Source organism: Apteryx rowi, unplaced genomic scaffold (genome assembly GCF_003343035.1).
Source record: "Apteryx rowi isolate R43461 unplaced genomic scaffold, aptRow1 scaffold_404, whole genome shotgun sequence".
In the NCBI taxonomy this organism is placed as follows: domain Eukaryota; kingdom Metazoa; phylum Chordata; class Aves; order Apterygiformes; family Apterygidae; genus Apteryx; species Apteryx rowi.
The window spans coordinates 87,989-109,284 of NW_020450572.1; the positions used below are offsets into that span (position 1 = coordinate 87,989).

General features: G+C 36.5%; 1 protein-coding gene across 8 annotated transcripts in view; it reads left to right on the forward strand.

Annotated features, from left to right (window-relative positions):
• The window catches only part of KDM6A (lysine demethylase 6A), a 158,393-nt gene that overhangs the window by 1,711 nt on the left and 135,386 nt on the right, over nt 1-21,296 (forward strand). The window lies entirely within an intron of this gene.

Here is a 21,296-nt window from a genome sequence, read left to right on the forward strand (position 1 = left end):
ACGAAACAAATACGGGGAACGAATGTGCACGTCGCCTGGAGCGTGAAGCCCCCGGTGAATGTTGAGGGAAAACTCTCCTGCGCGTTGCAAGTTCTTCCTGGGTGCTTTCCGACTGCAGGCAGGGCGTTTGCAGAGCTGGTGTCATTCTTATCAACCTGTAGCACGTTCGGCTGCCCATCTATAAGCTGTTGACAAAGGCTCTGCAGGCTGAGTATCTGCCGGTCGTATCTAAAGACTAAACGTGAAGAAAACATGCGTGTAACAGAATAATTCAAACTATTAAAATATCACACGGTTGAAGCAGCGGACTGTGTTCTTCGGTTTCCTGCTTTCTGACTCGTTCCTGTCAGTAGCTTTGCATTTGACACTTTGCTCATCCTATTGTTGTGACCATGCCGTATGTTAGTATTTTCATATGAAGATTTCTGTTGCTGTTCTTGGCTGATCTGAAGACCTAACTCTAAAGTGTGTTGAAATCAGTAGACTAGGCCTTTACTTGTGTTTGGATGTTTATTTCAGGCATGATTGAAAAAGCTGAATGTCAGGACGTGGGGGGTGGGGAGAGGGATGGAAGGAAAAGCATGTACACTTTTCTTTGTGCTTATATTTGACAAAATCTTGTCATTTCATCTTGATTTTCAGTTATTTATAAAAATATTGCTTCGGATAAATCAAAAAGGTGTAGGAGTGACACGTCAGACCAGTAAAATAATATACGTAAACTGTTAGTGGACTAGAATTAATGTCTACTCTGTGGATGCTGTTGATGCTACTAAAAATACTATAGAGAGTGGTATTCAGCTTTGGGATGGGGCTTAGGGATGCCAGTTGGAAAATAAAAACATCATATATAATTAGATTGTCTGTCACAGAACATCGCTAGATTAAGTTTTATTTTGCATACTCTAAGTAATGCAGGCAATTCAGCATGTCGGTTGAGTTTTGAGTCCTTTCATGCATTTTCTTTTTTATGCTGGTTGATTAAAGTTTTAGAATTTACAGACAGTGTGTGTACCATGACAGAAGTTGTGGGGCATTTTGATATTTCTGAAGTATATTTCTAGAAATAATGTTTTGTGTGTTCTTATTACATCAATATATAAATTCACACAGCAAATATAAAAAAGGCAAGTATTTTGATATTTCACCTCATTTTTCTGACTGTTTTGGACATTTGAAAATGCATGCTAACTTGTGAAGCATGTTCTTGGTAAAACTTGTCACTGAGAAAAGTAGATTATTAAGGAAGTGGAGAGATTAAAATGTTACTGTTCAGTACAGAGATATTTCAAAGGAATTTCTTTGCTTGAAACAGGTTCAGTTTTGTTTGTGCTTTTTACCTTTGGGGAATGTGCACATGTTTCAATTACTGTTATCAGTAAGTAGGATTTTTTTTTTAAGATGTTTGTTTCTTAAACAGAATTTCTTTATTTTGTGTGTGAAGCCTCATAGGTTCTGTAAAATCTACATTGCAGGGGAAGGTTTAGAGTAGTTAATCTACTAGAACATTTTAATCCCATGTAACAGTCATTTTTATTGTAGAAAGTGTGGCCATATATATGTGCATTTACTGCACAGGTGTTGGAGTGATAGTAATGAAATCTTTCCTTTTGTGCATGGAGCAACAACAGCTAACAAAGACCCTAGGCTCCATAATTATGAAATCCTAATTGAGTGATTTAAAAACCTAAACGCCATTATAAAATTATGTGAGATTTATGTGCAAGTATAGCATGTAAGGAAAGCCATTGAGTCATGTTTCTGCAGGAATCCTTCACAAAGGCAAAAATGTGTTGGTGCTCCCCTTAATGCCAAGAATAGTACCTTCTCTGTTGAACCCTTTAAAAGGAGAGTGCAGCATCTCTTCTGTGTGCGCCTGACAGTGTTCCCTAGTTACCTGTGCTTAAGGTGGTAGGAGCAGTTTACACATCTTTGGAGACTGAGCATGGGGGAGGTGAAATTCTGGGTTGCAAGTGTTGAGGGAACTGCTCCTTTATGCTTCCAAGTACTTGTGCAGCAACAGGATTGTATTGTGGGCATTTGACGTTATGAGGGACTGCTTAGCTTTTCCTGGGCTTCACTCAGCAGGAGGCAGTGCGTTGGCTCCAGCTCTATCGGGCTGACCAGGAGATTTCACGTAGCCTTAGCAGTGGGAACTCTGGGTCAGTGAAGCCACACCCTGACAGAGTCAAATAATAAGAAATCTGGGTTCTCTTTCAGGGATAGATGAACTGTCATGTCTGGAACTTTAATATAGTTGTGGCTTTTATTCATGCTCCAGATCTGGACTGGAGTCCACCTTTCTGGTAGTTTTGCTTTGTAGGATGTGTGACTGTAGTACTGTGAGCTAAATTGGAGCTGGGTGTAACAAATCAAAAGAGCAGATATGACATCAGATCTATACAATATTTATGAAGTGGAGCTATAGACTAAAGGTCAGGAATATTGTATTGTTGATCCATGCATTGGATGCATGATAAGCCAGACAAAATCAAAACTTTCTCTAATGATGTACATGTGTGATAAAGGAATAGAATTTTCTGTTGTCCAAAATGTGTGTGTGTGTGTGTGTGTTTTTTGTTTTTTTTTTTTCCCCCCACAAATGAAGCCTGAAAATCATAGTTTGCAATGTATGTTTGTTTTTAAAATATTTGCAGCTAGTGTGGTTTTGTGGGGGGAGGAGAGGGAAATTAGGAGAGATCCCTTTCAAGCTGGTTGAAACGCTGAAAATATAATGCAGCTAACTAACCTCGTGCAGTTGAGAGTGCTCGCTGTAGTGCTCTTGTAGTTGACAAAAACATTAATGTGAGGGAGCAACCCCCCCCCCCCAACCCCCTGGTATCTTGATGTCTCTTTCTCCCAGGAAGATGTTTGTTCTCCCAGGAAATGAAGCTTAAAGATTGCACAGGGAGGGGAAGCATATTTCATGTTGGAAGTGAATTGCAAAGAAAGTTTTTCTCTTTCTCTTTTTTTTTCTTCTTTTTTTCCTTATGATACTTCCAGTGTTTAGCCAAAGTTGATTTTTTTTTTTTCTTCCAGTGACAAACCTTCATTTAATAAGCTATAGTGTATATATAGTAGATTTGGATTTTCTACGTATGCACATTGATATAGCTTATATAATTTATTGGATTTAAGATGTATGGTAATTTCTGTTCATTGAGTTTAATCAGTTTGTAATATCCTACAGACAAAAAATGAAACATGTTTGTATTTAAAAGTATTGATGGTTGAAGTCTATTGATCCAAAGAAATTGATTGAGTAGAAAGAGATTGATGAAGTAGTTCCATGTACTATACAGTTTTTTTGGTGTCTGTATTACCTTTTGTGGTTCTGCAGCCCTTTAGTTTTTCAGCTGTGTTTTTAAAAATGATACCTTTTGTGCAAAGGCCACGCATGTTGACAAAAATGACAAATTGATCATTTGTGCTTTTATTAAGCATAAAAAATAAGTGCATAGTGACAATATTCTCTCATCTTTCTTGTAGTTGTAGGTGTTACTTGTTTAAAAATAGCTCTGGACAAGTGAATTAGTATATATTGACTTTGTCCCTTTAGTGTTGACATTAATGTTAATTTTCTATTAATCTATAATTAAACATCCTTAGTTTTAATTATAACAGACTGTTTGAAAAATAATTATGAAGGAAAACATTTTAGTAGATTAGTCTAGATGTAGTAAAGGTATTTTTTAATATTTTTGAAAACATTTTGGGTTAATTTGTTTACATCAAAACAAAGAAATATTGCTTTAAAAACTAATTACAATGTTTGCCTAATACAGTGGCGGTGCTAGGAATTGGAAAACAGGGAATTGGTACCACAAGACATTTGTAAAGCATTTCAGGAAGTGGGCAGCCTCTCTAATTTCTGTAAATTTATGTCTGAGCTGTTCCTTTATAGTTTTTTTTTTAACACATTCTGCATATCTTGTTTGTTTATTTTCTAGCATACTTTCCATTAATGTGGAACAAGTTCAAATTGGTTAACATTTTGGAAATTGTGATATGGGTGGAACTGGTATTCTAACCCTTTTTGAAGGTGTCTGGAAGTTGAAAGTTTCGAAGTAAAAATTTTAACTATTGATAGGATAATTGGGACTAGTGTATGGATTTTCTAAATTTTTGTATACAGTTTGTGTTTTATGCTAATAGAGTAGGGTTTTTTAGGATCCGATGAAGGTAATGATTGAGCACATTGTAATGCTCATGGTTGTACCATATTTATATTTTAAAAATAAAATATTTTTATTTAAAAACATGCTATATGGTATTTCTCTATTTTGGTACTAAAGACTGGGCTATTTTCTTATGATGTTTGTAGTATTAATACTTCATCTGGTATTATAAATTACTTTTTTTTTAATGAGCATTATACACTACTTCTAACACAAGCATTAGATATTCAGAATGTCTTAACACTTTCAAAACTAACATTTAAGGCATATTTTTCTGAAATAGTGTATTTTATTGTTTAAAACTTACATTCTTGAAATATTCTTGAATGTTTTGAATGTTTCTTAAGTTTAAAGTGTAATATTGTTACTACTTCTTGAGGGCAAGGAAATGAATGCTGTTATAAATTTTTACAGTTTTCATTTTAATAGATTAGCAAAAAGGTAAGGAGGAACCAAATCTCTTCAAACAACACAAATTTGTAGAAGTGTAAAGATTGCAAGACAACTAGCATAATGGTATTTGCATTTCAGTAAGCTTTATGTCAGCTATCAAGAGACTATTAATAGGAAATATAGTACAAGATTTTTCTTTGTTTTAGTAGCTTTTCATGTTTCTTATGGAATAAGCGTTGTTACATGTTGTAGCTTTTAAGAACTAGTCTACAGAGTCTGTGGAGGCTGAAGTGATCCATTTTTCTAAGTGATACGTATGCATAGATTAAGATAATTCATGCTATACTGACTTCACAATCAAATAGACACGGCAGGCAGCAATTTGGGATGTAGAAGAAAGAGAAGTATTACTGTATTTTAACAGCTGAGGAACTGAGGTTCTGATAAATAGTTTTTGAAGGCTATAAGGAAAACCTGCAGCAAGGATGGAAGAGGTTTTTGTTTCTTCAATTCTATTCCAATAATTTAACCACTGTGATCCTTCCATTGATCCTTTGGGGGATCATGATACTAGTGGATTCCAGCTTTACAAACTCTTAAAACTCTTAGGTACAGTGTCTAAAGAACAAACAGACAATCTCAAGCTTCTGTCCATCCATAACATTCAGGTGTGCTTTCTGCTTGTGAAAGGCATGGCTTTCTGACTCTTGCCAGCCTTTATATCTGTCTATTCACTCTAGTGGGTTGAGTGGACATGTTAATTATAGAGGCAAGACTATCTGCAAGTGTTGTTGTCATCTAAAGTGTTGAAAGCATCATCTAAAAGCTATACCATATGTTTTATATGTATGATTTTAGAAAACAGTAGATGTTGAATACTTGGACAGCTTTGTGCTTTTAGAATCATTTGTTTTAATTACGTTAGTCCAATGGTATGAAGATTAAGGGGAACCATGAAAAATATTTACAGCTGTAAAGTGATTTTATAGTGATTAATATTTATCACAAGACTTCTCAGTGCCAAAATTATATGCCATAATCCACTGTCATTCTTTATCCTGTTGAGAATTAGGCAATATAACATTCTGTGGAGAAGCTAAGCTTTAGTTTCCAGCCTTACAGATTCATGATTTAGGCTTCACATTGATCAGTGGTTAGTGAACAAATACTGCTGTTCCTGCTCCTCAGTTGATATGATTTTGGGGTGATGAGAGGGATTTTATAATATTTTCAACAGATTGAAATGGGAAGAAGTGTTTATTTGTGAAAATTGTTTGTGAAAATTAAAAGTTGTATAAAAACTAGTTACTGTTGTAAAGGGGTTAGCTCAACTTCTGTAGAAATGAAATAAGCAGGAGTTGTGAGATTTTTAGAGGTGAATGCATTGTTTAGCTAGGTGACAGGTTTTAGTGTTTGTTCAGGTAATACCAGAAGCTAATCCACGCTCACTCTGAATACAATAGAGGGATATGTATACATCTTTCAGCCTTTTAATTTCAGACCTGTATCTTGTGTTTCACATCTACAACTTATGTAAGTTACTTTTTGTTTTAAGTCTCCCTTCTTGATGAGGTTCTTCTGCAGCTATGGTGTCTGAAGTGTAACATTTGAATACTCTATCTAAATAATTAAAAACTGAAGTGATACTCGCTGAACTTCAGAATACCAGTGGTTTTGAACTAGTTTGTTTTCTTGGTGCTATTACAGAGACCTGTTGACTATCTTTGTTACAAATGTATAACAATGTTAATCCTGTTCACTGACAGAATACTCTCTGTAGTTTAAAAAACAAAAAACAAAAAACAAAGTGTGTTGTCCTGTATGCAGCCTGACAGAAGGCTGCCAGGATTTTGTATAGGTGTATTTGAGAGCACAATCTTGGTAGCTTACAGAACATTATTTTCATTATGAAGAAAGAAAGGATCTATTCTTGCTGTAGTCTAATCTGAGTTTATCAGCCTAGAGAAGTTGTTTAAGAGAAAAGAGTTAAATACTTTATTATGTATGTTTTTGATTTACAGATAGGCACAATAAAAAATAGCCTTAATAGTTGTACACGTTGTCCTCTTGAATTGTACAATTTAAGGACTTAGACAAAGTCAGTTTTCAAGAATAGTTCTTTTGATACTGTAAATAGTAATGTGTCCCATTTAATAAAATTTGCTTGTGGACCTAATATACCCTATTGAATGGTACATGTTTCAAATCGGCTACAGTGTGTCAAGCCAGATTTTGCAGTGGACTTTTTTTTATTGGATACTATTTTTTGTATCTAAAGAGTGATAGGAAAGTATACTGTTTGGGAGTTAAATAATATTCTTTCACAGATAATTTCACTTCAGAGTATAAGAGGATGCATGGATTACAGTCAGAACTGTTTTGACTAGATAGCTTCCTTTATGGTTCTTGCATTTGCTACCTAGTGTTCACAGAAGAAACTTATTTAATTTAGATGCAGCATTAAGAGCTCACTTATAGTTTTGTAGGGGGAGTGACTAAGAGTGTGTTATGAATTACAACCAGAACACTGTATATCTACATTTGGATTTCCTTTGTGGTAAGTTGTTAAATGAATTGTTGTTTGTTAAAATGGCTTTAAGTCAGTCCCATTTCCTTTTCTCGCAGTAGTGTTTTGAGGACTCTGATTCACTTTTCAGTATAGATTTATTATTAAATTCTAAAGCAGATCAAATTGTGAATATGCTTTTCATTAGATTTCTTCTGGCATTTTGTGAATTTTACAATTCTGAACGATTTCAGAATACCATTTTTAATATTAGTCAAAGGATCCAGTATAATGACATCTCATATAGAGCCGGTAGGTCTTTTTTGTAGTTCTGTGTTCCTTCCATCAGAGTTGCCACTTTGACTTTTTATTTAAGCACTATTTTTACCATCTTGTATGATTTGAAAATTAACTTGTCCTGGAGTTTAGAGTAGAATGATGAACTGAAATTGTGACTTTAGTTTTATGTGGTGTTTTTTTCTTTCTCTAGGTGACAGAGTTTTCTTAACTACTGTTTGTGTGTTCTTATCCCTGTGTTACTTCTCATGTGTGCTGGTGTAACTGCTTTTGGGCCTGCATGATGAATCAGGCTGGAAAATTGATCAGCTTAAAAATAAGCTAGTAAAAAATGGGGAACTCACTGGTTTTAAGTAGCCAATAGTTTATAGTGCAGACTCAAAAAAGGCAGTACCTACCAGTGCTGTAAGGGAGATGGATTTGAGAGGCTAGGGTGGGTCTTGCTTAGTGTGACAGTTTCTGAAAGGGATATGTGTAAATACCACTGCTGAAGCAGAAAGGATTACTCACTGATTTTCTTAGGAGGCTAGGGAATGGTATGTGTTTTGGAAGCAATGTAGATGGGATTATGTTGCTTTTGGAGACGAAGGAAGGGGTGAAGTGGCCTAGCTTCATTACCTTCTCTGAGGAAAGACCTAGCATTTTGTGAAGTTAGGCTGCCCCTAGGAGACCTAGCATAGGTACAAATCTGAACATAAGTGCAGTAGCAAGGAGTGCCAGAATATCTGTTGAGAGGAGTGTAGAAGAAAACTAAATCTTTTTGGTGAAGCTGGTTTATGCCACTGTAGATATGGCTCTGAACGGAGAAAAATACTGAGGGATCTAGGTTGAGTGCTTCATGAATAGCTTAAGAAGAGTTATATCTTTTAAGTTTTGAATATAGCAGTGCCTCTGCTTTCTCTCATTTTTGAAACGAAAGTAGGGCATGGGAGAGGAAGCAACCCCTTAGACAGTGGGGTCAATGCATCTGTTAATGCCTATCTGTTACTGCTGTCCCTCCTCCAAAAAGGGCAAGAGCAAAGAAATCCTGTGCTGCTGCTCTTCAAGGTGAAAAAGAAGGCCAAGAAGGAAACTGTCACGTGTTTGTTCTCGTGTCGTGTTTTGTTGCCGTTGGATTTGAAGGATAAAGAAAGCTGAGCAAGTATAGAAGATGTAGGTGGATATGTTAAAGGGCAAGAAATAGTTTTAAGTATGGAGTTGAGAGCCTCTGTGAAGGAGAATGATGCTGATGTAGAAAATGTTAATGCAGCAAAGTGTAGAAGGGAGTACAAGATAAAGTGGGAGGATAAGAAAAATGGAAAACATCCATTACAGAACATTTAAAACATAACATAAGCAATCTGATAGGAAAGGAAAAGTGGAATGATACTATGAAGAATAAAGTATAAAAACTGAATATGTTAGTTGGTAAACTTCAATAGTACTTCTGGGCATGTTACAAATGTAGTAATTAAGGGTAGGTGATGCACACTGTATATCTCAAAATCTGGTGCTTTGTTAGTTTTCTGTGTGGTGCATAGAAATGTGTTGTTATTCATGTATTTTTCCTCTCTCTTAATAGGCCTAAGTCTCTAGATTTTAATGATTGGAAGTTTTTTCAAGTCCATCTTTGACTTTGATTTTATTAATACTTGAACATTGTAAATTTTCGAAGATGAAAGAGAGACTGTCATTGATGGACTACCTGATCTCAAGTGTTACCCGTTGAAAAGATTTACAAATTAGACTTAAAGGTTTTTTGTGCTTCTTTGTTGAGCATCTGGAAATTTTATAAATTATTTCTTAATTTTTTTTAAAGAGGAATGAGTTTTTGTTTGTCCCTTAAATCAAAGGGAAGGGTGAATATAGCTTTTACTTTTTATACTTTCTGAAAAAAATACCTAATTAGAAACTGTTGTTAAGCTAGTTGTGAATCAAAACAGTACATACTCATCTATACTTTGCTTAAGTGGTGATGAAATCCAAAAAAATTTATGAAAACAAAACCCTCAACATTAGAAGGTAGGGAGGAGATGCGTATCTGCACCAGCGTCCTCTGGCCTCATTTAGAAAATCCTCAAATATACCTTCAGTGTAGGAGCACATGTAATGTAAATAATGAGTTAAGATTTTTGAATTGTGATGATAGGCTTTCTTAACTGTAGTTACTGAGTGGAGATAATGAATAGTTGGAGTGGATTTAACGCCTTTCAGTTGTACGTAGGGAGGATTTAGAGGCACGCTCATACCGGCGCTCAGTGTTGCTGCTTAAATAAGATGAGGTCACAGAGACCATTGGAGTCCATGCTAAGTAATAAATAGAATATGGTCACATTTTCAGCCTTACAAAGGCCCTGTTAACTTAGCAAGTTCATATGTTAAAACATCTCTTAGTTTTGACAGTTTTCTGGGATTAGTTATATGCTGTCCATCTTTGTTTTCTTGGTATAAGTTTTGTCTATTCTTAGTCTCAATATAAGGCATTTTTGACTTTATTTGATATAAATAATTTGAAAAAAGTATTAATGCTTCAAAGAGATCTGGAAATCAGATATGTGTTGTGATAAAGAAAATGGAAAGCAAAGCTAAAGTTGCACTGTAATAATAGAAATCTGTTGTAGGGGGGAGATGGATGTAGTTGGGACAGTTGGAGGGACTGTGGAAGGATGTGCAAGGATTCCTTAGGTAACTGTGCATGATAGAGATATGACTGTTGCCTAGGGCTGTAATGCCTGATCTTGAAGATTGTCTTGAGTTTATCAGAGAATATAGATATATTCAAAACTGTATGAGGAAAAATCTAGAATTGGAATATTGCAATCTATCTGTTCTCTTTCAGTAAAAATGTTGTAATTTTAGTACTATTTTTCTTTATTAGCTGATTTTTCTTCCCCATGGCAGCTTGTTTTTTTTGCTTTTGAATGGTAGGATGTTTTCCTGTAATGCCAGTGGCAAACTTTGAGCTTGTTTTGCATTGTGGCCAAAAATCTGAGAACAATGATGACGCCATTATATCCAGTGAGAAAGGATTCTTTTGTACTGCTCACTTTTAATTGCTAATTAAGCCAAGTCCTTGATAGTTTGAAAGAATGGAATAGTTTATGTCCTCTTTAGACCAGTATTTGCTACTCAGTTGCAGAGGATGATGGAATGGTTGATTCTTATTATGATTTCTAGATGAAAACAAACTTCCTGAGAAAGTGAAAATGGGTAGAACAGTCATTTTGCACAAGAAGCTCTCAGGATTCAGATGCATATATGGAGACTATTTTTTAAAACTGAGGAGCAGCTCAGGAATTCTGTGCTTCTTATGAAGGCTTAGCAGCTGCCCCGCCCCAAAGTTTTCTTTGGGTTTTGGCTGACTGCTCTGGTTCAATTTCTGTATTTAGTGATAAAAGTGACACTTTAGATTGTCTGGACAAGCAGCAGAGATTTTTCTAGGGAAAGCTTTTTGATATTTGGAGATTACTGTAATTTTGTTATTATTTTCATTTTTTGTAATGAGGCTAGAGTGAAACTTTTTAAATAGTGAAGCCCTGGTTCCAGTGCAGTAGAACTTACTTATTTTGAAGATTCTCCAGCACAGGTAGGTTGGAATTTTCCAACACCAGGAAACTGTATCTCAAGTAGAGGGGGTAAACGGATATGCTGACTTATCAACTGAAACGGGAAAACAAAGTCCAATTACAGGTCATTTCGTATCTTTTTCTTCAGGGGTTTCTAACTTCCAGAATCAAAACTCAAAATTGGAACAAATTGATTCCAAGCAATTCATTAATGACCAGCTTCAGGTCTCTCTGACTTCAGACAACAGGAAAGGAGAAAGAGCACACCCTTCTGCTCTGATGACCTTTTTTTTTTTTTTCCCCCTAACTTTCCCAATCGTTTGAGAATCTTTCCAGATTTGTCAAGTCATTGCTGAAATCTGTTAACTCATGTGTTCTTATAAGTAGATAAGAACTAGTAGTAGATGAGATCTTTTGCCTAGGACTGTTTGCCCACTTCTTAAAAGAAAAACAAAAAAAACCTCCCCCACAAAAAACTTCCAAAAAACCATCATTGCTGACGAATAGTAGGTATCAATAGCTGTAAATATTGGTACTTAAGTCTTAGAGTGAGTATCCTGTCTAATTCCCATAATTTCTTGGTGGTTATGTTAACACTTGAGCCCTGTTTGGACTATGCTGGCGTTTTCTCTCTCTCTCTCAGCAATTCCTAATGTAAGAGGAAACAGTGTATGCTGACAGAAGTTTTTCTGTTGGTATAATTGTGCTGCTACGTGCAATGTCAAAATCAAAACCAGTTTGAGCTCTCTATTGGTATTCTAGTTAGAGGGTTGAACCAATGCATTTGACTTTTTCTTACCTTGGTGTATGTGCAGACAGAGCTTGGTAGAGTAGGGCTGACTTTTGTAGAGTGGGGATGCTGTCTGTAGCTGTGGCCTTCATATGGTGTTGTGATACTACTTGTATTAACTTTGACTTTTAACAGGTATCTTCCATGTTTCTAAGGAACGAAAGTGACAGATCAGGTCCTAAGTAATGTACTTTAGAGATCAGGACAATGTGATACCTCTATCAGTCATCTCAAATGACCAGTGAAAAGTACATAATGTTGTACTGTACAATGACTGCACAGAATTCAGCTCTGTTTATGATAAAATATTCTCTAGAGGGAAACTATTCTGAAATGTTAGCTTTTAAGGAAACATTTTCAGAGCTTTTTTTTTAAAAAAAAAAACTATAATAAAAGGTTTGTCACAAATTAGGTGATTGCCAGTTACTGTATCTAAAATTGCTACACCAGGACTGTGGTCTGAAACTGTGTGTAAAAGAAGGTGTGTGTTTTAGTATATGTTGTATTGCATTCTTTTGAAACTCTTCTAAAATATATAACTTTTTATTTTCTAGAAACGATTCAGAAATATACTTCACATTTTTAAGTTTTAAAAAGAATTATATTTCTAAGTTTAAAAAAGGGAAGAACAGATTATAGAAATATAATAGAGCTGCAGTGGCAGAGTTAAGTTTGTGAGACCATTTATGTTTTTTCACATTTTGTAATATGTGAAGGATTCAGTTTAAAGAAGAAGCTTTAAATGTAATTTTGCTTTCTGGAATTTGAATTTAAAAAAACCCTTGTTGTTTGTAAATACTTTCCTCTGGTGAAACTGCTGTATCAACTTGCATTTTAATTATAAGCTTGTATGTTTTTCCATGTTTTTTTTAACTTGATTGGACAAACGTTAGAAAATGTACTTTGTGGATTAGACCTTCAGTGAGAGGGGAATGACCAGTGCTACTTAGATGGCTGGTGGAAGAACATCTGTAAACAACAGATACTTTCTTAAGGTGACATAACATTTATGTAAATTTGTATTATTCAGTAAATTGGTAATTCATTTAAATAAAAGAAATTCTAGACAGTAAAGAAATGAACAGATACTAAATGATTAGGGCAAGTACCGTGGTATTGCCTCTGCTTTCACAGTCAGATAAGGGGATTAAAGTGTTGCKTCTGAATTAGTTTGACTGTTAGCATAAAGCCGGGTTGTATTACTCATTGAAATACACATTAAAAATGAAGTGTTGAGTTTTCTTCCTTTACATATCTTGAAATCTTGGCATTTGATTATCCCTTTGGTTGGACCTCTTGCCTTGCATGCAGAGTTTACAGATAGTTTTCTTAGCTTTGGAGAAGGGATACCTTGGGAAACTATTGCACAGCAGTGTTTTAGTGGATTGAGGTGAAGTGGGCATGAATTTCTCTGAGAGAAGTTTCCATTGCCAAATGACATTTAGTGCAGAAAAGTGTCTATCAAGTTGCAGTTAAGTGTCTATATGAAACTGAAGCTCTGTATTAGTCGTCTTTTTTTTTTTTTGACTATCTAGAAACAGAGCTAGATGCTCCATTGCTTGTGTAATGTTGGCATCCTAACCTGTCTAGTAAGTTAGCAGATTCATTTTCTCATGTGTTCCCCCTCCCTTCTTGGAATTGTAGTTTTGTTTATCTTAAATTTTACGTGTAACTAGCTCTCTGTCGCATAGTATCATCATATATGAGAGGTGTGAGTCATAGGCTTGCATGTGGTCATAAGTGGGTGTGAGGGAGGGGGACACATCCTTATTAACTTTAGAAAATTTCTTTTCAAACAATGTTTATTTTCACTATTACTAGTTAAATTCTCCACCTTTCCTTAAGTCTACTGCTGTGCCTTGCAACTAATACAGCAAGTAAATTTGTAAAAAGGACCTAATTGATTGTGATAATAACCACTTTTAATATATATTTTAGAATGATCCTCAAAATTGTTTTCCCTTGGATGCTATTGTATAAGTATTTAGTGTTTTATTTCCATGCTTGTAGCCTGCAGATGATCTCTGGGAAAATGATGTAGTGTCAGCTACATTTCTGTGTGGGCAGTATGTAAAAGCCCTGCATTTTTGCCCATACTGTGATATCTAAGGTCTTGGGGGTCTGAGTTGTTTCCGTGTCTTCAGTGAGTGAGATCCTGAGCTCACATCCTTCTAAGCATATCTGAACCCTTATGAAAGCTTTAGAGGTGTGGCTACCCAGAACTATCAAGTGAGCCAATCTCACTGTCATGTGAACCTTTGCCATATGTAGCAGCTATAGGCGTTGAAAGTAGCATTGCATTTAATTTCTGGAATAAAAAGATGACAAACAATGTGTGGTTTGAACTGAAAGGGGGAAAAAAGGGCAGATGGACACAGCACATGGGAAGGAGTGAGATTTCCAACACAAGAAAGAGCAAGTAGCCAAGTGTGTTTCTGCAGGTGCCTGAACAAGGCAGGGAAGGCATGTCAGGTGTGTGATGGGGTCAGATTCAGCGTGTAGCTTGGGCTACATAATTGAAGCAGGAAGTTGCATGCTAGTCTTCTCTCATGTGCTTAAAACTACGATAACTAGCAGAAGGGGGACATGCTGAGATTTTGGGAAGTAGACTATGTTTGGGACTTAAATGTCCCCATTACTTGTTCACTCTGAATGCAGGCCTGTGAAATATGAGAGGTTTACTTCCATCGGGCTTTATGACAGAGAAACATAGGCAGGTCACAGGACAGGGAAGGTTTGTAATGCTTATCCTGGATTAAGAAATATACCTTTCAGTGGCATGTTTTTGATCATGAGACTACACTGAATTGCAGACCTCCTATTGTAGTACAGCAGTATGAGATTTTGCCTCACCCGCAACTCTGTATGTCAGATGCAAACTGACCTGTTGCATCTGACATGTGAGGTCATGCAGTAGGTGAGTGCCGGTGTTTGTAAATGAGTCCTGGAAATGAATGAGATAAAGGTCTAGCTGCTTTTTTTTGGCGGGGGGGGGGGGCAGGGAGGAGAGGGAAGGGAGGAGGATTTTTGCATAGAAACTTATAAGTTCCTTTCAACTATAGCAGAGTTTTCAAGAGTGGGGAGGGATGTTTGAGAATAGCACAGTATCCTTTAGCTAGTCACAGCTTTGTCATATGCAGTCCCTCAGGAATACAGCTACTCCAGTTGTCGTAATTAGAAAAATAATTCTTTCTTTTGCTCCACCCCTGCCCTGCAAATTCAATGTTGGCAGCAAAAAAGTTTGGTTTATGCAGTTAACTTTATCCTGTGATGCCTTGTGCCCTTCCAGACTGGGTTTAGCAAGACTTCTATAACCAGGAAATGAAACTGTAGTACCCACAGACATAACTTTAACTCTGACCTCCATGGGTGACACCCCCTCCTTTTGAAGTCTGTAATGTGTTCATTTTGCCACTGTCTGCCATTGAAGAGGAGCTGCCTGTGGCATCCCTCTCATTCAGTTCATAGTCTGCTTTCTAGGAAGACTGTCAGCTCTGCTTTTTTCTAAACCTTTTTTTTTTCCCCCTCTGTGCCTGGTGGTCTACCTCTGTACACCAGCCTTGAGACTTGCATGCCATCCTTGTCTTATGTGACTGCTGATGCTCAGAATGGCCTAAGTGTCCCTGAGCCTTGCTCCTGTCTGTTCAATAAATTGTAGTGGTTTTCTTGAGGAACACAAGTGTTTTTTCATTTAGTTATGTTAGCAGTTGAGCTCACACCATCTCTGAAGGGAAAGTCTTCTTGCATTGGATCAGTGCTAACATAATAGTTCATACATTTTTGCTTAATACTTCAACTGTAGAGTGCAGCTACCCCAATGCAGCTAGAGTGCTAGTAGCTGCTTCCCAGTGACTGTTGTCAGATTCTGGCAGACAGCACTATGATTACATGTATTTTCTGCTTTTAGGAGTTTATTTAGTTGCTTTAAACCTTCTGGAAGAGCTCCCTCAAGATTCCAGTTAACAAACTATGTGTTAAATTTTATTGACAATGGTCTTCTCACTTAGTATTTTTATATTTAGTATGTCCCTCTTAAAACCTGTTTCACTAACTTAGAGCTACGGTTCCTATTTAATAGGTATATTGCATTTTCTGATGAACTTTATGCAAAATAGTGATAGTGAAAGCTGTAACTTTCACTATAGATAGTAATATTTCTTTAAGCAGTGATAGCTTTTTTGATAGTGAAAGCAAGTAGTAGCATTAGTATATCAGCACCAGCTGCACTGAAAATAGCACTTCTCAAGATTTAAAATACTGTGCCAGTGATCTGCCACAGAGAGCACAAAGATTCAGACTTGGGTTGATGAAAATGGGTAATAAGTTTTTTCAGATTCAGGACTGAGTCCTGAATAAAAATCAAAAGCAAGAACCAACTGTAACAGTGCATTCTACTGGATTCATTTCTTCTTTTTCAGTTGCTTCTGGTCTTGTTGACAACGTTTCTATTTTGGAGAGAAAGGTTGGCAGTCTCTTTTAGAGAGCTAAGAACATTTTGAAATAATAGGTGACAGTGGCTGTTCATATCTATTTTGGAAAGAAAAGTAAATAAGTTAGAAATCTAAAAACAAGATGGATTGCACAGCAGAAAGCAAACTGGATGCTCCTACCAATTTGAATGGGGACAGGGGAAAGGTGCTTAGAAAAATGGCACACCTGCATGGAACACTGTGTGTTTAGAAAACTTGAGAAAGTAGCTTAGCCTTATAAAACTTTTAAAAATACTCTTTCTAATGTAACTGCCATGGTTCTTGAATGCCTGCTTTCCTTGTAGCATATTACTGATAGTTCTTGGGGTCACAGAGCTGTTTGTTCATTGGGTGCTATGCTATGGGTGGCAATGCATATTTGACATCAGACATTCTAAGTTTTTTATAAAGTGCAATCCAGTCTCATTTCTGTTCCCATTTTTTGGGTACCTGCTTAAATGGGTTGTTAACTTAAGAGAATAGAAAGTTAAGAATAGCAGTTCAGTTTTCTGCTTCAAAAACAAATTTAATGTTTTACATAGAGTTTTGGAAGCATATCACAAAATGTAGGATTGCTGAGGTTTGTGAATACTCTTACTCTTTCATCCTCCTTTTTCTGGGGGTTGTTAAACTAAAACTTCACTTCAGATTTAGGGGAAATCATTTGTTCAAAAGTGAGTTTTAGGAAGCTACATTTGTGTAAAGGAAAGCTAATTTGTATGAGGATGGGAAACTTCAATTGTTACATTAGGTGAGATTGACATATCCACAGTGTTAGTACCTCTCTTGTTAGAGTAATGATGAAACTTCATACAAAATGTAATCTGAAAAGCCATAATAGGTGATTTTGGTCCTTAGTAACTTAGAGTGTTTATTTGTTAAATAATTATGTACTTTCATTAATATAAGTTTTAAATCAAGATTCTCCTGAGAGAATCCAAACTCTGAATCCTACATGTATTTATATTGCAGAGGATGGGCAGAGTTCGAGTACTGTTGGTGGGTTTGGGGTCTGTAGCCCTACCCTTCACTTACAAACAATGTGTTTGCCTCCTGTCTGGACAGTAGAGATGCAATAGTTCAAAATCTTAAGAAGTTAGTTCAGTCTTTTACCCAGACTTTACCAGATACTCTCATCCAGAAGTGCCTCAAGGGCATAAGCCTTTTGTTTCACAGTTTAACTCTTTAGAGCAAATAATCAGTATTGGTCTGTCACACTTGGATAGCAATTGCTTTCAGATATCCTGTCCAAAGTCTCACAGAGAGAACAGAAAGAATTCATAGGACTACAGAGGAGTTTCTAGCTGTTTTTGAAGCCCACCTTTTCATGTTGCAGGCAGTTATGTCATAGATCTCATTACATTTATGAAAATCATTATTTCTTAAAAGTGATTATGTTCTTTTGCCCCTACTGTTCCCATTTAAATGATATGCAAGATCCTAATTCTCTAATTCTTAGAATCCTTTTTCTGATTTTCAGTCTAAATTTACACACATTTGTTTCTCTGTCAACATCGTTCTTAAGCTGCAATAGTTCTTTTTTCCTGGTGCTTGTCCTGTTGATATTTGTAGAAAATGTTAAACTAGCTTTTGGTTTGCTAAGCTAAATAAGTTGAGCTGTTTTAGCTTCCTATTGCAAGAGAGACTCTTCTTTTCTCTTAGCCCTGTAGTTCTTCAATGAATGTATTTATCTTTCCTGAAAATACAGGAATAGTATAGGATGTTGTAGATCAGCTCTCACCAAGGTGTGATAGTAATATTTCTGCCTTTAAGACATGAGGAATAATCCATCCTACAGTCCGGGAGCTTGGGGGTTGAAACTACTGGAAGGCAAATTAGAACAAATAAAAGGAAAGTGGTTCCTTGCAGCTAATCTGTAGAACGCCTTACTGCAAGGTGCTGTGAGTGTTAAATGAATGGACGTGGTACAAAAAAGTGATTGGGGAAATTAATGGAAGAAAAATAGATTAAGAGCAGTTAGGAACAACAGTGCTATCGTTGCTCCAGAAGTTCCTGAACTTAAAATACTGTAGTCTGGGAAGGTCTTAGGGAAAATATTACCATATGTTAACCCTTTTCTTGTGTTTCTTTTTCAAGAATATGTGTTCATGAAAAGGCTATGATGATCTTTTATTATTTTGGGATATGTGCTGCTGAAGTGAATATGTAGACAGTATGCTGGGCTAGATAGACCCATAGCATGGGTCTGTGGGTCTATAGACTTAGCAGGATTGTCTGTCTCATTTTATCTTTGTTTGAAATTTGTCTTCTGGTGAACTCCAGAATTGTGTATGCTTTCTTTCGTCTGCCTTATTTTGGCAGTATATACTCATCTTGGTTGTTGCATCCAGCAATTTATGTACTTGAGGTTTTTTTAGGTAGTTTTAATGAGTCTGCTGCAGAGTTCTGCATCTTGTATTGTATATCGTTGTACCGTTATATGCCTCCTTAGGTTCACCTTTGCAGAATGCAGCTGTGACTTTCTGATAGGTGTGTTTTGAAGTTGCAATGTCCTCACCTCATTTTTTTGTTCATAGATTTAAAGTAATACTTTAGTATTAAATTCAGTCCAAAGGCCAATATTGTATCACTGCAAATTATGGAGATAATGATAGGCTATTACCAGTAAGTATACTTAAAATGTGAACCACTGTAATCATTAAGTTGAGTTTTGTACTTCTTAGACAGTATTAAATATTTCTGAAAATGGATTTTAGGTAGAGTTTGATATGATTCACAGAAAATGAAAGTACATTGGACTGTATGTGAAACAACCAGTGCAGGAGCCTGAGGTCCAGAGTCTCTTATCTCATTGCATTGCTCCACAGAAGAAATACATTTTGAGAAATTTATATATGTCTCCTGCACATTGCGGTCCTGTGTGTGCCATTGTAACTGTACTACTAAGTGTTATGGCAGTAAGGAGAATGGGGTTGAGGTTCTGCTCCTTTTAGGCTACCTGGCTGTGAGACAGCCTAACACAAAGTTAGTAGCCAAGTCTTTACATCTTTAGAGGCAGGGAAATACAATGAGCAATGAGCTGCAAATTTTAAAAAGTACTTAACTTTAATATTTCACAGATATTTTCAGGTTTTTCAAAAAATTTTTTTCACAGCAAACAGTTTTAAACAAGTGTATTTTTAATATATGGTGTTTTATTTTTTTGCTTCTTAGCATAACTTAAGAGTCGGGTGTGTACTTTGTCATGCTAACCTACAAACAGACTAACTAAAAACTTAGATCTTATGCCTACAACTTGTAACACTTATTTGCAAATGTGCTTTCACCCTCTCTGCCCTGATTCCAGGACTCTTCCATCATCCTTAGTCTTCTTGGCTCACTTGCATGCCTCCCTGTTTTTCCTTTCCTGCAGGCAAGGGCCTTCCTGTCCTCAGCTGTCGAAGACTCTGCTCCAGGAGCTCTTCCAGCTGCTGAGCGTGTGGAGAGGAAGGAGCAACAGATAGGAGAGGAAACCCCTCTCAGCTGCCCCCCAGTCAGTGCTGCCAGGCCCTGACTACTGGCTGGGGGAGCCTGTTTCCCCTGGCTGGTCAGTGCTGATTGACCAGGAAGTTGAGGGCAGTGGCAGCCCCTCCATGTGCTGAACAACTGCACAGAGTTCAGTAGTTGGGAATTTTTCCCTGTAAGCCACATTTGCAGTATAGGATAGCCACATACATGTCATGAGATGCTGGTTCGCCATTTGTGGTCTAAAGATGACATAAATTATATTTCTGTTGCAAGTGTTATTCATATGCCCAAGCTTAAGCATAAAACTTACACACCTCCTGTTGTTTGCACAGAGTGGGCCACTGGTGGCCCAAAATGGCAGTCTTTGCTTTTTTGGATATAAGGAAATCTGTTACTTCAGAAAACTATGTAAAACAAACCTTTTGTACTACATTTGACATTTTTAAATAAAGAGATTATAAAAGATTGACACTTGGGACTAACTTACACATTACCTTTTGCCTTTTATGATTACTTATAAATGTCTTTAATTTAAATTTAATGCATTTTTAACTGTTTTAAAATGTTCTTAAACCTCTGTCATGTCTATATTTTTTCATCCTCCCCAAACATTTTCTACAGAGGGCTAATCACTTGTTCCTTGAGTGACTGGCATGATTGAAGTGATTATTATGTGGAGATGTTATATATTGGGTGAGTAATAATGGGAAAGCTGTTGTGCTGCCAGATGGAGTAGAGATGGAAAGATACAGAATGAAGAAGGTGCTATTTTTCAGGGTTTCTTTGGGTAAATTGTGATCTCTCTACTTCCTTTCTCTGGCATTCTCCTCTGACTAAATTTTCATGTCTGTCTGTCTCTCTCTCTCTCTCTTTCCATGTGTGGTAATGGAAAGCTAGGTCCAACAGAAGGGGATATTGTACCTTTTCCAGCTGGGCATGGTAGAAGAGTATTTGCAAATACTTATATTTGCAAATAGTTATATTTGAAGAATAGCAGCATGATGGAATTGAGAAGAACTCATACTTAAGGCTATATTCATTATGTTAGATTCAGCCAAGAGAGATCGTGGTGTGATCCTAGGCTCCTTAGTACTTTACTCTAACCACTGCTGTAGTGTTTTGAGTTCCTCTTTGGCCAATTTTGTTTATAACCGCAAAATCCATATTGTCTACGCAGGCTCGGCTGAGTACTAGTATATTGTTGAAGGTGGGGAAAGGATAAGTAGAACTGAGTCCTCTGCATAAAGCTAGAAGTTGAGTCTGTGTCATTGTGCTTCTGTCCTACTATGAATTGCCATAGTGACCTTGACTTAAAAGTGAGATTGACTTTAGAATCTGATATTTAGGGCACTTGCTATAAATATGGGCTACCCACATTCAAATCTTTGTTTGAAATCAAAGTCCTGAATCCTGGTCTTTTATATCGTAGATCAATGTGCTTATTGAATATTTTGAAGGTTTTCTCCTCTTTCTGGTGAAATTTTTGAGCATTTTTTTCCAATTTTGTTTTCTGTGATATGGTATTGATTTCTGACCTGCTGTACTTACTGGGAGTTGTGTCCTTTGAAGCAGCCTCTATTTTCTAGTTCAATAGCATCTCTAAAAATACATAGGGATACATGGAGAAGCAATATGAAGCCTGCTACATGT